At 33.4% G+C, this 18,402-nt stretch overlaps 1 protein-coding gene across 1 annotated transcript in view; it reads right to left on the reverse strand.

Annotated features, from left to right (window-relative positions):
* LOC132704539 (protein jagged-1-like) overlaps window positions 1-18,402 on the reverse strand; it is a 382,568-nt gene that overhangs the window by 186,072 nt on the left and 178,094 nt on the right. The window lies entirely within an intron of this gene.

The following is an 18,402-nucleotide window of genomic DNA, read 5'->3' on the forward strand; positions in this document are numbered from 1 at the left end:
AAATTATGATATCGACGCACTACGATGCTTTTTCATCGGACGCGTCTAGCAAATCGTCTTCTATGACGCCATTTTTCTTTTGGTGTCCGACGACGTACGTCGCGGCACATACAGCGATACGCTGATAGAAAGGATTCCTTGATATGAAGAAATTTGACATTACGTTAAGGTCGAAATGCTTGCAAAGTTTTCATCTAATATCTCCAGTAGCGTATGGGATAGACAAAAATTGGCCATATTTTCCACGAAGTTTGATTTTTAATTTAAGGGTCTAATCGAAAAATGGTATGAAATAAACGTTATAGCACTGGATCTTCCGCGTCTGTTGGTTAAAGAATTTTGCCGATCGGGCTGACAGTTTTGGAGAAAATGATTTTTTCCTGGAAACCAACATAACCCAAAAAAGATTTTCCAAAATTTTCAAAATACGTCGCTATACTTGATAGCGCTCAGTTTCCATAATTTAAAATGTGGGCGTGGACTTCTACCACTCTACTAAATTTGAAGTCGATAGCTGCAAATTTTAGACACTTTTTACATTTCTTAATATAGCACGGAATATCTTGAACAACTTGCACAATAGTTGAAAACGTTAAAGACAAATGTCAGTTTTTTGCAAATTACTGGCGCACCTTGCACTTTTTTAAAAAATCATCAAGGATAAAAGTTTTTAATCCGGTTCTCGCGCCTCTTTCGATGGTATATACCGTTTTTGAGGAATCATTTTCTTTTCGAGACCCTGCAAATGCGGTTCTTAAATTATTAAAAATACTTCCCGACCCCCCAGAACCCCCAATAAGCTCTATATTTGTGCCAATTTTGAAATCGATAGCTACAAATTTAGGACACTTATCGTGTTTCATAGCGATGTACAAAAAACAGACGAAAATAGCAAAAAAAAAGATGGACGCCAATGTCCGATCGCGGCCATTTCTTATGGACTAACGTATCTCGTGGATCGTTTAAAAGGAGAAAAATCTCAACGCACTGGCTTACGTCGTTCAGAAGTTATTAGGGTTTTTTTCAAGCGTCGACAGATACCGGAGAACGGACAGACACTGATCATTTTCGTTCCAATGGCGGTCCCCTAGGACCTCCCGTTGCCGATATATGCCGTATACTTTCGAAAAATTCGATTTTATGGATTTTTCGAATGTAATAAGAAAAATCTGCGAGTTTTGAACAAAATTTTTAGGTGTAATTTTCTCTAGATATAATGTTACTTCGTATTAATTAATCAGTTGAAAATTATTACAAATAGTAGTTCCATACCGTGCGAAACGCATTTAAATTAACTAATACGACGAACTTTTCTCATTTCATCCCAACACGCTGTGTAAAATGGCTTATATTCAAGTTGCGAAACATCGTTTCACTTAGCTCGGTTAAAGACTATAGCGTGGCATTAAAATCTTGCGAAAACGACTCGAATTTTTTTCACACACGACATAGAAAATTACTTTTATACGAGAGGCCATATTATTCGCACGTCCGGGCAACTACCATACACGGCAACGTTGTATTTCATCGGAACACGCCTAATTAAAAATAATTAAATTTAAAACGATATCTATACCGACTTCTGGCATCTCTATTTATGGTTAAGTTTGCCCATCGTCACGACAAGATGTCCGTGTCAGCACGCACGAGCCTGCTCTAACGATGTTTACGTCGAAATAACATAAATAAGGGCGATAGATTATGAAAACCTTAAATGGCGACAGATCTGCATAGTGTAACACGCAAAAAGGAAATGAGACCGCACCTTCCGGCCCTTTCTGGCGGCAAAAAATTGTGCATGTGAAAGAAATAACTCATTTTATACAAACGCATAAACATAGACCCCTCTGGGAATAACAAAATCATTATTATTTTACTTAGGAGTGCAAATAAATACATTAATCCAACATTATATATAAGGACGCAAAAGCAATGATTGGATTTTAGATATGAAAATGTAAAAAACGCAAACGCAAGTGAATAAGAACAACAATTTACAGAGCATTGACATCATCAAGATCGAGACAAACTAATTTTAGGACGAAAATGTGATAAAGGGTCGTAAAAAATATAAAATTCCATGTGTTTTCTTTTGATTCACTATCGATTGGTATAGACAGACAAGACAGGCCAATCAGCCTGCAGACATTGGCCTGTGTTGTCGCTCCATGAAAGAATTCAATTTTAGTGATGATACTGTTAGAACTTATTTCAAGAGCAAGAGAAAGAGCAACTTTTTCGTGTAGGGATGTTAGACTTGTTTATATTTTCGTATAGGCAGGTTGTTGTAACAGGAGCATAAATTAATAAGTATATTCTTCGTCCTTGCCCCACCTATTATCCCAAAAGAGGAAATCATCTCAAATGTCGAGTCTAACCTAAACAAACCTCCATCTCAAACACCTAATACAATTCGCAAAGCCTGAACGTATCGCCCTAAATTTTCTACAATTTTCTTATTACAATTCTTGCATGTAATCAGTTTTTCAACCAACGAAAAATCCGAGAGTCTATAGAAATCTATAAACAACCTAAGAATCTCAACCGCAACTCGGGTCTCTACCTGTCACCAATTTGGGAATCAGTCACCCGATACGGTGTTTATGTCCCTCTTTTAGCTCCGTCCCCCTCAAACAATATATAAGCAGGTACGGAGTAAAATACCAGCCAGTTTCAGTCGAGCTCTGAAAAAGCCAACAGGATGATTGGCGAAGCGTCAGCAATTTCGACTCAGCAAAAACCGACGCAGGAGGAATCCAGAAGTTTTGGAAAAAGTAAATATATAATAAATAATAAATTTAAACAGCAAGCACAAACAAACAAAACAGAACGTGTGTGAGTAATTAGTTTCCTTGTATTTTGTACTGCATTTTCATTAATTCAATTTTATTTTTTTCAACACCAAGTATTTCGAAAACGAAACCGCATTCGGAAAAAATGTTATGCCACATTTGCGTCATAAAAAAAAAGTAAAACTTAACCAGTCTTCATGGAATTTTTCTCTAAATTTTATATTCAATAGTCAAGTCATTTTCAAAAATAATATTGAGGATAAAGCACGACAATTAGCGAAAGTTTTTCAAACTTGTATCAACAAACATCTTCTCATATCATATATTATATATTATTATATATTGTCACTCTTCTAAAAACTGTAAAAAATGAATAAAATAGCTAAATATTTTATTTTTAAGGATCCTTTAACGTTTTTATTAATAATACATATAAAAATTTTTCTGTTTTTATTTTTATGTATACTCTTACTTGGACTAACAATCTTTAGAGCTTTTGTATTTAACATTTTCGCATAACTTCTGAAACCAATGAGATAATGTACTTAAATCTATGGTTGATTCACCCTGTACAAAACAGGTAAAACTATTCGAAATTTGTGAGTTCATATTGACTCGGAGACGTAAACTCAAAATCTGCAATCTGCGAAAATTTGAGGACCTAGGAAAACATTTTCTCACCCCGTTTCATTAACAATTAATTTCTATTTTCATAAAACTGACACAAATTATCCTAGATGATTAAAAATTATTTATAATACTTAACAATCAGCAAAATGTATGTTATGCGCTTTAGTATACTAAAAAAAACTTATAAAAATACTAATAATAAATTATTATCCGGAAAATCAAACTTGCAATACGCATAAACAATATGCCATAAATAAGCCCTAAAAGCACGAAATTCATCATAAAATTAATCCATAACCGTTAGGTGCGTTCCATTCGATGCGAGCTCAACTTAGAGAGAAAGTGTCTGCATTATCATATATATGCGACGTATCCTTTATTTACATCTGCATTCATTGTTTTGATACCGTCGTCAGAATTTATGCAAATGTCGCCTCGCGTACGAATTGTCCCGTATATTACATGCACCGTTTGCATTTTGAGGAGTACCAACCATCGACTTTTTAATTATCAATTCGTATTCAATGATAATTACCTTCACTGCGCCGTGATAATTAATCATTTCGTAATGTACGATTAACCTGTGGCACCGTAAAATCGATACATTTTATTGTCAGTTGAGTTTGTTTGTTTAAATTTTTAATTTGAATCGATATTTATTCTTTTATTTATGTATATAATGCTGGAGTAGTTCTTGGGCGGGGGTTCTTTAATAATAGCAAGATTCTTTAAAAAAAATTAATTTTATTCAACGTTTCGATCACTATATGGATCTTAATCAAGAATCCACAGTACATACAAATATTAAATAAGTTAAATATTTTATATAAAAAGATTGACTTACCTCAGTGATATTTTGAATAAACAAAGAAGTTACAAATATGAAATAACTGGCAACTAGCAAGATTCTTTAATTTTTTAAAATTTTATTCAAGGTTTCGATCACCCTATGGATCTTAATTAAGAATCCAAAGTACATACAAATATTAAATAAGTTAAATATTTTATATAAAAACATTTACATACCTCAGTGATATTTTGAATAAACAAAGAAGTTACAAATATGAAATAACTGGCAAATAGCAAGATTCTTTAAATTTTTTAAATTTTATTCAACGTTTCGATCACCCTATGAATCTTAATCAAGAATCCAAAGTACATACAAATATTAAATAAGTTAAATATTTTATATAAAAACATTTACATACCTCAGTGATATTTTGAATAAACAAAGAAGTTACAACTATGAAATAACTGGCAAATAGCAAGATTCTTTAAATTTTTTAAATTTTATTCAACGTTTCGATCACCCTATGGATCTTAATCAAGAATCCAAAGTACATACAAATATTAAATAAGTTAAATATTTTATATAAAAACATTTACATACCACAGTGATATTTTGAATAAACAAAGAAGTTAGAAATATGAAAGAACTGGCATTGAAGTTTACTATTAGTTGCTAAAAGTTGATTTAGTTGTTGATTTATTTTCACACTGTTATTATAAGAAAGTTGATTTGATTTTTAATGTATATTATAATAATATTACAATTAATTTATATTATATTTTGGTATAATTTGTATCTTGCGTTAAAATTTTAGTTTCTTTAAAATTAAATTTGAATGTGTATTCGCGACAAACTGTGATATTATGTTTAGAAAGAATACGCTTTAATTTTTCAAATAAAATATTTGTATGTAGCATTGCAACATATTGCTGATTTGCATTATTTTTTTGTTATATATAAAACATGTAGGTTCGCTGTATAAACATGTCATTCACGTTACTTTAATTATAATTAAGGTACCTTCCCCTTTGTTGTCCATTTAGTTTTGATCTTATTATTAAAGTTAAGTGAAGGAATTATGTATGAAAAACTAATTATTGGATTATTTTTATTTTTTCGATATACACATTTTATTTATTAATTACAGATTGGTGCATATAAACGTCGTCGTTTATGAACGGGTAGTCGGTACCCTAGAACGGTACCTTGGGGAACACCTTCGATTGCAGCCTCGAGATTTATGGGTATATCGGAAACTTCAGTATTACCGGTACACGTGCGTGTGCGTGTGTGTTTTCACGACACCGGCATTGTTATAAATCTCTAATTATCGGATGCTATTATTATATTACGGCGCATTGTGGTACAAATCGGTTTGGTCGGACACGTTACGACGGCTCCGGCTTTCCGATACGAGACCTTATCTGTAATTACATCGACGCGGTGGATATTCTTCCTATAGAGAGATAGGCAACATCGGGTTCAGCTAACCATACGCTAAATGAACCTCTCTATACACCCAATAAACTGAGGCTTTTAAGACCCGGCTCGTCGTTATCGGATGGCGGACGATGAGAAGCGCCAACTCACGGATTTCGTCTAAACCTAGGGGATCTATTTTTTTTTTTGTATAATCTATATTTACAGTGAAAACTCCCATAAGCGGAAAATCACGGTTCCTCTAGTTTTGCTTATTAGAAGTGCATGAAAAAAAAAACAAATAAATCGCAAATATGTACTACGTTTATTTCTTTAAAAACGTAGAAAAAAATGTAGGTGAATGAACTTTAATTATTTATCTACAAACTCTAAGATACTAGTCTGACGCATAATTATTGTTTTTTGTTTTAACAAAGTTGACTGAAAATGATTTTCTAAATTTTTATGCAATGTAGCCCTCTTTAGCAAAAACTTTTAGATCGGTAATTATTTTTAAGGCTTCATTATAGCTGTTAATTGTGCTAAGTTCCCCACTATCATATTCTTGGTCGCTGTCTTCTTGCGGCTCGGGTTCTTTCATGTTTCCAATGTTCAAACTAGTCTGCTCCATACCATTGATGCAGAAAAACCATTACTTTCTTGAAAACCAGTTTTGCTTCTGAAATATTTACAGACTTTGTTAAATCTGCTATAAAGCATTTATACTTGCAGTTTTATAAATTGCAACTATTATATTTTAATTTTTGTTATTATATGCTTAAATAATCAAGGATACTTTGATGAGATTGTACAGTTTTTCTCTCTAAATTGCACACTCATGATTCGCAGTAGATATATTTTTGTTGTGGGTATATGTAGATCAAATTCTATATTAAATTCGCAACTAAGGGGTGTTTTTTTTCGATGTATAGAACTTTAAGTTGCAATAAAACAACGATGGATAATTCGATTGACATGAATTTTATTTATCCGAAAGATAATCTTGTAGCATTACATTTTAAATATGATTTCTGGCATATGACCCCCACGGCTGGCGCGGATGTAGTCCAATCTGGACGTCCAATTTTCGATGATTTTTTCCAACATTTGTGGCCGTATATCGGCAATAATACGGCGAATGTTGTCTTCCAAATGGTCAAGCGTACAGAAGCGTCAAGAAGGTACTCAAGCGGTGTTAAATCACAAGATCTTGGAGGCCAACTCACAGGTCCAAAACGTGAAATTAGGCGGTCACCAAACGTGTCTTTCAATAAATCGATTGTGGCACGAGCTGTGTGACATGTTGCGTCGTCTTGTTGAAACCACATCTCCTGGACAACATGGTTATTCAATTCAGGAATGAAAGAGTTAGTAATCATAGCTCTATACCGATCACCATTGACTGTAACGTTCTGTAAGTACGGATCAATGACTCCACCAGCCCGTAAAGCGCACCAAACAGTCAGTTTTTCTGGATGTAACGGTGTTTCGGCAGTTTTGTTTGTTGACGTAGCCATTTAACCAGAAGTACGCTTCATCGATAAACAAAATTCGTATTCCGCATAGAATTATTATTTTCGAAATAAAATTGCACTATTTGCGAGAGATGATGAATTGAAAAACCAAACTGAGAATAAATCACTTGACAGCTGTTAAATCGGTCGCCATCTTGAACAGTAATGCCAACTTAAAGTTCTATACATCTGAAAAAAACACGCTTTATTTTGTCAATGCACATCCTATAATAGTATAGTCAATGAGTCATTTTAAACGACAGTTGTAGAACTTGGTCTGATTTCCTTAGTTTTCTATTCTAAAATTCTATTCAGAAAATGTTATCGACGGCCGGAAACCAGTCTGCCCTTCTGCATCTCCAATTTTGCCTTCTATACGATTTTTCAATAAACGTCCATACAGTCTACCAATAGAAGATGTCACACTTATCTCCCTGTAGTTTTCGCATAAATTTTCGTTTCTTTTCTTATGAATTTCCACTCATCCGGAAGTTCTAATACGGTTCTTGGTTCTTTCTCATATGTTATGCTTCTGAATTGATTTCCGTTTTCTGTTAGTAGTTCCTGATATTAGGCTTGCTTGACTTTTTGCTTCACTTCGTATTTCATTCTGTTGTAATATACTTTGCCTCGTTCCTTTTCCTCCATTAATTCTTCGAATTCTGTTGACCGTGGGATCATAGGATGAACTTTGTCAATTTGTTATATTTGTTTTCTATGTTTTGAATTTCAATAAGTCTTTGGCTGTTGATATTTACTGTTACTTCTCCGTACCTTCCGATGATGTTGTTTGAAATTTTACTTCCTACACGACCATTAAAGTCGCCCATAATAATTATTCCTTTAATATTTTGTACATTATTGAAGAGGAGCGATAAATTTTCAAAAAAATCCTCCTTTTCTAACACGCTCGCATCATCTGTAGATTCGTATACTCCGATGATTACTATTCTCTGAGCCGAGATCTTCAGTTCCACTTTAATCGGTCTTTCACAATCTGGTTGCCAATTTTGAATATATGGTGGCTTTTAATTGATGAAAATCCATTTATCGACAGTTTTTATTTATGGCCATCGATACACCCGTTCTGGCCGTCAATTACATAAATAAATAAATAAATAAACTATAAAACTATAAACTATTGGAGGATTTTAGACCACAATTCTATGGTCCGTTAAAAATACTTGAGATATCATCCCGGACGCTGGCCAAAGTTTAAAAATTACGCCGAAAAAAAACCTGACGCCGATCTGATTGACCTGCCAAAGCAATAACGAAAAAAATATCTAGGGGGGACGGGCGAAGTGATTCGCCATTAATTCGCCAGCGCATGAACGAAAATCCGATCTGCGTGACGACGTTATGATCTGGTAGGTATTAGCGGTGAGAGCGGCTCATGAATAATAGATGAGCGCACCGCACCGAATTAAAAATTAACCAGGTTACTTTTAAACCTGCCTGTTGTCATTACATAAATCTCCGCGTGAAGCGCGAAATGAAAACGGGTACGCCGAAGAAAAGGGCACCACCGTCCGGTATTATATACGGCATGTTTCCATCTCATTTGGTTATCTGTCTACTCAGATTTTTTTACATTGGATTTCTTTTAAATTAAAAAACTATGGAATTTTTTTTCAATATTTTATTATTATTATCATACTCACTATCATTATTATTAAATAAATTCGTACACAATATAAAAAAAATTACATCCTATAATGTTGTAGTGTATGGTATGGTCTGTTCATAGATACAAGAAAGTGACCAAGTGGGTGGTCATTAACGCACAATGCAACACGATTATTACCTAAAGTTTCGGAATTTAAATTCAGGTAAAATTGGGGTTCGTAATAGAAAATAAATGTATACCCACCTGTGTATAATATTCTTTGGTTAGGTATACTACTTAGTTTAAGTTTATTAGTAATCATTCTTATTTCGTGTGTAATACAGCGTAGGTTGAATCGTGTGCGAATTATACAAAATATTTGCAAGTCTAGTGTATCTCAGAAGGTGCTCCCTTCCCAAATGTAGAAAACACTATTCTATTGAGATTAAGGAAATTATAAATAATGTTTATTTGACTCTCATTGAAGGTGGTGCCAGCAAGCAAGCATCTTTAGAAGACACGGCTACATTGACGAAAATTTCAACATCAACTGTATGGAAAATTGTGAATAATCCCATTTCAGCGAGGAAAAAAAGAAGCGATGCTGACATTTTCCCGAGCGTAGATGAAAGTGATCAAGATGTAATACGGCGTAAAATTTACCAGTTATACGAGGAACAAAGCGTGCCTACATTAGATATCTTAATTAGGAGGCCTGAAAAAGATGAAACCGTTGTTAAACGTGGCAGAACTACCTTATGGAAGTGTATTCAAGTTTTAATGGAATCTTTTAAAATTCGGAAATGGCGACTGGAATATCTAGAAAAAATTAGGATTTACCATCGCCATCAAAAAGAGGTAAAATAATAACTATTTTGCATGCTGGCTCTAAAGAAGGTTGGATTCTAAATCGACTTTCTCTGTATGCGAAAAATATTAAAGATTCTTCTCTGGATTACCATGAAGACACCACCGCTGATTTATTTGAAAGTTGGTTTAAAAACGAACTAGTTCCAAACATTCCTCCTAATAGCGTCATTGTAATTGTCATTAGACAGTAGACAGTTGACTAAAACTCCTTCCTCATGCGACACAAAAGCAACAATCCAAAACCACAAGTATAATAACGACATTTAATTTCATGAAGATTATACTAAAAAGCAATTAATTGAAGTTCTACAAAGCTTGAACCTACAAACGTGTGTGATAATTATGCAGAAAATCTAGGACATACAGATTTAAGGCTTCGACCTTACCACTGTATATTTAACTTTTTAACGTGTTAACTCCAATGTCCTCAAAACTTATAGAAACCGAAGTTTTTAACATCCCTCCACAAAGTTGAGCAAATTCTGTTAAACATATAGAAAAAGCAGAACAATCAAATATCCATATTGCAAATAATATAGAACAAATAATAATTAGAACAGGCCATGATAGTGATAGTAATACTGATATATATTATGTGAATAATTTTAAGTAATTTAAGTAGGTAATAAAAATAATTTGTAATTTTATTTTAGATTTAAACATAAATACATACATAAATAAATAAATATTGTTTAGTATCTTTCCCAACAAAACCCAAAATAATTAAATTCTAAGCAAAGTACGGACCTGTTCGGCCATATTTCATCCTTACAGCTTGCCCGCGTCCTTCCTTAATTCTTATCAGTTAGTCACTTTCTTATACTATATGACTATATGAAACTTTAATCAGTAGAGGACTTATTCAACGAGAAGCTTAAAACGAAACCTGTCTACTTACAAAAACGAAAAAATAGTCGATCTGTAAGCGACACATGATTCTCGTAAAACAACTTTTTCGAAAGGCACGGTAAAAACGATTACGCAACACTGCCACAAATGGACTTCTTCTTCTTAAGGTGCCTTATCCAATTAGTGGATATTGGCGACAATTCTGGCATACTCTTCTCGATCTTGCGTGGCTCTAAAGAGTGCGTGCGCATTTCGAGATTTGTCCAATCCCGTATGTTTTTATAATTTTTAATAAAATATTAGACAAATTTATAATCGTTCTTTGAAGCTTTCTTACTGCTTGAACCGTCCTTAAAATGAAATTCATTCTAAGAAGGCTTTAAGGAACAAGGGAGTCTTAAGAACCGATTATTGGTTTGATCCCAAGAAAACAATAATGATATAAATTTTTAAAATTTGCATGTCTTTATCCTAATCCAACCTTTCACTTTTTAGCCCAGTCAGAGGTCATCCACGTAATGAAAGATTGGTATAAACCTTTGTTTTGTCGTTCTAAATGTTGTCTCAAATCTCACAAATGTTATGGTGTCCGCGTTTTAAAATATTGAGGGTCATAAAACTCATTTTTTCGCGAATATCTTGCTTAAACGAGATTTGCGCCTATCATAAAAGTTGTAGAGTATAAAATGCTCTACAACTTTTGTTTGAACTTTTTTTTCATACGATCAATCGTTTTTGCGGTAGACCGCGAAGAGTGCGCCGCGTAGTCATATATCACCTAGTGTAGTGTGTCCCTTACCGTCTTTTTTAACTTGAGATTTAACTTAACTATACATTACAGAATTATTAATATCCTATAGTTAAACAGTTAAATATCAATAATTTACTCATTCTTTTCCATTAAATATAAATAAATAAAAAAACCGTTTAATAATTAGAATTTTTTTAGTAAATAATTGACTTTATAAGACTTTTTTTTCGATGTATAGAACTTTAAGTTGGCATTACTGTTCAAGATGGCGACTGATTTGACAGCTGTCAAGTGATTTATTCTCAGTTTGGTTTGGCAATTCATCATGAATAGACTCACGCCTGAACAACGCTCGCAAATAGTGCAATTTTATTTCGAAAACAATGGTTCTGTGCGGAATACGTCCATTTTATCGTCGACGAAATCGTCCATCAGAACAGTTAATTCGATTAACCATTGAACGTTTTCGCACCACGTTTACTCTTATTGATAAGAGACGCCGTACGGTGCGTACAGAAGAAGCTATTGCTGCTGTAGAGCATAGCATCGAGGAAGACCTGAATGAGTCCATCCGCCATGGAGCACTGGAATTGGATCTGTGTCCATCCACTTTATGAAGGATTTTGCGAAAGGATCTTGCTTTACGTGCTTACAAAATCCAACTCGTGCAAAATTGAAGCCAAACGATAAGGCCTAGATTCGTCGAATGGGCCCAAAACGAGATTGCCTTTGTCCCCGATTTTCATAAGCGAATTTTGTTTAGCGATGAAGCGCACTTCTGGTTGAATGGCTACGTCAACAAACAAAACTGCCGCATTTGGAGCGAAGTTAATCCTCAAGTGTATGTCGAAACACCGTTACATCCAGCAAAACTGACTGTTTGGTGCGCTTTACGGGCTGGTGGAACCATTGGTCCGTACTTCTTCAAAAACGATGATGGCCAGAACGTTACAGTCAATGGTGATCGGTATAGAGCTATGATTACTAACTCTTTCATTCCTGAATTGAATAACCATGTTGTCCAGGAGATGTGGTTTCAACAAGACGACGCAACATGTCACACAGCTCGTGCCACAATCGATTTATTGGAACACACGTTTGGTGGCCGCCTAATTTCACGTTTTGGACGTGTGAATTGGCCTCCAAGATCTTGTGATTTAACACCGCTAGTGTAAAGTCATTGGTCTATGCGGATAAGCCACAAACGCTTGACCATTTGGAAGACAACATTCGCCGTGTTATTGCCGATATACGGCCACAAATGTTGGAAAAAGTCATCGAAAATTGGACGTCCAGATTGGACTACATCCGCGCCAGCCGTGGCGGTCATATGCCAGAAATCATATTTAAAATGTAATGCCACAAAATTATCTTTCGGATAAATAAAATTCATGGCAATCGAATACTCCATCGCTGTTTTATTGCAAAGTTCTAAACGAGGAAAAAACGATTGTTATGACCTTCAACATTCAATTTGTTACTTACATTATTTCATTTATTTCATTCAATAACTGAAGATTGGCTTGTTAAAATTTATTCAAACTCGACAAGTGAGTTAATCATACAGGCCCCTTCAAAAGTTATATTACAATATTGCCTTTTCTTTAATTTTACTTTTTAGGCAATTTAAATATATAATACCATAAATAAATTAATAATTAATTAAATAATAATCATAAATATTTATTTATGCATGTGTATCAAAATGAATATGCTATCATATCATTCCTAATGCTAATAGTATCGAAAAACAGCAGATACTAACAAAATCTGCCATTTTGATTATTTAAAAAAAAATTTTTGATTACCCAAAATTTCACAAAATGAAATAATTATTGACGAATTTGCATTCAAATCATGAATATGTTACTATATCATCGCTAATGCAAACAGCATGGGAAAACGGTAAACAAGTTATACTAACAAAATCAACCATTTTGATTTTTTCCAAAGTTTTCTTTGATTACTCAAAATTTCATAAAATGAAACAATTATTGATGAATTTGCATTCAAATCATGGATATTTAACTATATGATCGGTAATGCAAACAGCATGGAAAAACGGCAAGCAAGTTATACTAAGTTATGCAAGTTATACATCAGCCATTTTGATTTTTTCGGAAAGTTTTCTTCGATTCTAGAGCCTTTTCATTTTCAGACCAATTTCCGGGACTTATTTGGTAGTTTTTCGCGTTTAGCGCGACTAAACTCAACGACAACTCGACACAAGCTAAATACGTGTAAGGTTTCCCTCTAATGGCAAAATGGTATCGAGTTACGGTCATGTCTCATTTGTACTTACAGAACAAACCAGACAAGACCGATAGCGGAGCCGAGTGATTTAGCGTCTCGAACAATTCCGGGGTGTCTGTTTTCCGAATGGCTTTTAATAGTCGAAGACGGCTTTGATTCCGGTATTATGTCACGACGACCCACACATAAACAAACGAGGCAGGTTAAGTACGACGACATGCGATGCAGCGTCGTCATTAATTTGTTGTCCATCGGAAACGCGTGTTAAGTCGATCTGACGCGTCGTTCCGTAAAGTTTTCGACGCATATTAAAAGAATTTTGGCTTCGTCAAAATATATTTCGTATGCGTTTTTGTTTTCTTCATAGATTTTTAATAATATGTTTAACATCTTTAAACAACCGGTAACTCTATTCCATCAGATTGTGATTTACATGAAGAAATTACGTCACAAACTATTTTAGCCAAATATTGCGAAGTATGAGTGGAGTATTAAGTTTCGTAAAGAAGCGCACGTCGTCTATCTTCAGTTGTTATTGCTGCACATATAACTGGCTCATTGTGGACGTTGTGACAAATACGCGCCCAATTTTCTTTTAAAAATTAGTAAAGAGGTTATTGGATTTTATTCAATTAAAATTACAATTTTTTTATGTATCGTAAAAAGTAAAAAATAAGTAAGTATCTAAAAATTATGAACATTAGATGTCATAAGAAGTCATCTAACATGCACAAAAATTCATTTCTAGATGTAATTGGTAGCTTCCCTGAAAGTATGTACATTATACCTTTCTCTCAGGAGGAAATATCGAACTTAAAAAAAAATAAAATAAAAAACAAGAAATCTTGTGGCCCTGATAGTGTGCCTTTTGTAATATTCCGATGACCTCCCTGATAAATGCATCATTAGCAGAGGAAGTTTTTCCTACGCTCTGAACCAGTTCAGAGCGTTTTTAACAAATCGTAGGCAGTGTGTTGAAATAAGGCATGAGAGGGGCAACTTATGTCAAATTAAAAAATCTGAAGTCTCAAATCTCAGGGTACAGTGCTTGGCCCTGTTTTATTTATGATTTATATCGATGAACTTTCTGCTCACCTACCTAGTTTGGGTCTATCTATCATCTATCGATGACGACTGTTCAAGTTTAGTCTCCTCACACTGTTATCAATCTCTTCAAGACAGAATTAACTCTGCACTTGTACTGCTGAATAGCTGGTTTAACGGCAATGAACTCTTTTTGAATGTCCAAAAAACAAGTGTACTGACATTCAAATGCCCACAAAACAAAAAAGATCTCTGTCTGAATGTCCGGTCGGGCAGGGAGGCCGTTGAAATAAAAAAGCACGATAAATTTTTAGAACTAGAGCTCGACGAAACCCTATCTTGGGAAACTCAATGCCAATTACTTTCTTCAAAGCTGTATAGTTATCGTTTCCTAACAAAAAAAAAAAAAAACCGTTTTGACTGGAAAGTGCATGATAAATTTCTACTATGCTCATATTTATTCGAGATTACTCTATGGTATTCCCTTTTGGGGAAGACATGCGACATCTGTTTTCAAATCCCTAAGGTGTATTGTTGGAGTGTCGCCGGATAGTTCGTGCAGGCCCCGGAGTTTAAAATACTGCCTTTAGCGTGTATATACATATTAGAAGTTTGTTTATAGGTATATAAAAATAAAAATAACTTACAAAAAACGGACATTTCCACGACTATAATACACGCAACAAAGACTGTTTCTCCGTAAAAAAATAGACTAGAATTTTCAAGAAAATGTTTTACAAACACCGGTCTACAGTCCACAATAGACTGTCCCCGGAGCTGAAGACCAGTAGTAATGTAATATTTTTTAAATCCAAACTAAAGTGTTTCCTCCCAGAAAACTGTTTTTATAATTTGAACGAATATTTCACCTATTAATATTTGTCATCACTGTATTGTTGTGCTCTGTCATATATTTTATTATATAAGTTATGTAATAAATTTTGAATTTAATTTTCTGCCTCATTTGCATCATCTATGTTCACCTACTTCACGAAATCGATAATATACTGATTGTATTCTAAATATGTTGGATAATTAAGATATTATTATTATTATTATTATTATTATTATTATTATTATTATTATTACCGATGAAAGCGTTGAAGAAGTGAAACAAATGGTGTTCAAGAAATCCACTTTATTATCAATAATTATGCTAATAAATTAGATAAATTAATTAAACGTAACCCATTCAATCTATATAATTAATTTCACAGTGATCTGATTTTTTTTTAATAAATACTTAAATAATTATTTTAAATAAAAATAAAAACGACGATATATAGACTTAAAGAAGAAGTAACTCAACTCGTGGGTTATCAATTAATAAACAGATTCTTCTAATTAGACAAAAATACCGCCATTTTTTGAAATTTGGAAGCTTCTAGTTATCAAGCCTAATTTATTTACACTTAAAATAATAGAGTATCTAATACTAGTTTAAAACTAAATTTCTAAATCTCATTAACTCCAAATAAATTTCTTTAATAATTTAAAATTTCACCTAAAAAATTGTTAATTATATTTTTGATTAATTAATTAATTATAGCCAAAAAATTTTATAACGCATCTCTGCTGCCGTGTGTAGCAGCAAAATTTCTTCCGAAACTACTTAATTTTGAACAAAAATGGTCAATAAAGAGTATCACCTTGAAGTTATACGCCGTTTAAGCAATAAGAAGAAAACGAAATTGAATGGGACAACATTAATTTTGATAAATAAATACTTTTTGCTAAAGTTTTTCCTCCTAGAAAACTATAAACGGGTATTTTACCTATTAATGTTTGTCATCACTGTATTGTTATGCTCTGCCATATATTTTTATTACATAAATTTTTAATGTAATTTTCTGCCTTATTTGCACGATCTATATTGACCTACTGGACGAAATCCATAATACACTGATTGTATTCTAAATATATGGGACAATAAAGATATTATTATTATTATTATTATCATAAATAAAATACATATGAATTTAAATAAAAGACAAAAAGGACATGATATTATTTAAACAATAAATGCCTTAATTCGTTTGAAAACATTTATGTGAATACCATACCTTACATTTTACTAGATCAGACGTTAAATGAAACTGAAATAAGTAATAATAAAACAAAATATTTTTCTTGCTGCTTATCATCACAAACATCATGGTGTGCTTTATATTTTTGAACAGCCATTTAAATGTTTTCACCTAACGCTTTATTTTCCATTAGCTTCGACAAGCCACCATATTGTTTATAGCCACTATAAAATATTTGGTAATTGCTACAAAAAAAGCGGGAAATACATATTCTTATGAAACTTTTAAAATATCAACTACATGTTTTTTTTTTAAACAATGATTTTTGACTTTTTAAATAAAAATCAAAAGTTGCCCGACACTGCCCATCACATACAACCTACATTAGCTGGTAAAGTAGTTGACAAATCCCATAATATGAGAACGATTTCCTGCCCTACCTATCAGGACTCCTGCAAGCGTTTTCGAGACGCCCTGCGGTTATTAAACAGCAAACAATTTTCGCGTGCAAATATACACCTCGTCGATACGCGTTCAAGAATCGTGAAAAATACAGTTACAAATTTTATAGTATAGAAAGGAAGCAATCTAAGATAGATTGGCGTTCAACCTTCATTTCAATTTCCGTGAGCGGGCTTATCTAACGGCCGCAGAGGCGAACATCATCGCTCAACTACTTCCGAGACTTACCGATTTTCATTTCTGATTTTCAGCGCCAATAACGCGGATGAATTCACTTACCTAGAAAAAAAAAACATAGATTAGATTCAGAATTCGATATATTCAGCAAACCGCGTGTTTGTAACGAAATATACTTCGCCACAAGGTTAGTCAATTATAAAATTTTCGGTTCATCGAAATTGAAAATAAGCAATGCATTGAGTTCGGAAAATCCCTTGTGACGTACTTAATCCAAACATCGAAATCAGGTATAGTGCAACCAGAAATATAGTGCGTTTACAACCGACTTTGCCTACTGTTTATTACTCATGTGTTATTTATGTGTTACGGCGAATAAAATAAATAATGCCAGGATGCAAATGAACACTTTTAACACTTAAATCTTTGGACAGTCGATTTTGGTAAAGTCTGTTCATAAATATAAGAAAGTGGCTAACTGATACTATACAATATTTATTTATTTATGTATGTATTTGTGTTCAAATCTAAAATAAAATTTCAATTTATTTTTATTACCTACTTAAATTACTTAAAATTATTCACATAATATATCAGTATCACTATCGCCATCATCGCCTGTTCTAATTATTATTTGTAATATGGATTTACGATTGTTCTGCTTCTTCTATATGTTTAACAGAATTTGCCCAACTTTGTGGAGGGATGTAAACAACATCAGTTTCTATAACTTTGAGGACATTGGAGCCAACACAGGCAAAAACATTGTTACGACGAATTGCAGATTTTGGTTGGTGCCAAACATGTTCAATGGGATTAAATATATAGTGGTAAGGTGGAAGCCTTAAAACTGTATGCCCTATATTTTTATAGAACCTCAATTAATTGCTTTTTGGTATAATCTTCGTGAAAAAAAATTTCGTTATTATACATGTAGTTTTGGATTGGTGCTTACGTGTCATATGAGGAAGGAGTTTTAGTCAACTGTCTACTGTGATAACTTACATTGTCCATTACAATGACGCTATTAGGAAGAATATTTGGAACTAGCTTGTTTTTAAACCAACTTTCCAATAAATTAGCGGTGGTGTCTTCATGGTAATCCAGAGAAGAATCTTTAATATTTTTCGCAGACAGAGAAAGTCCATCTGGAATCCAACCATCTTTAGAGCCAGCATGCTTTTTGATGGCGCGTTTGTTTTAGACTTATCAGTT

This window comes from Cylas formicarius, unplaced genomic scaffold, assembly GCF_029955315.1.
Source record: "Cylas formicarius isolate icCylForm1 unplaced genomic scaffold, icCylForm1.1 PGA_scaffold_10__41_contigs__length_53128322, whole genome shotgun sequence".
NCBI classification, from domain to species: Eukaryota; Metazoa; Arthropoda; class Insecta; order Coleoptera; family Brentidae; genus Cylas; species Cylas formicarius.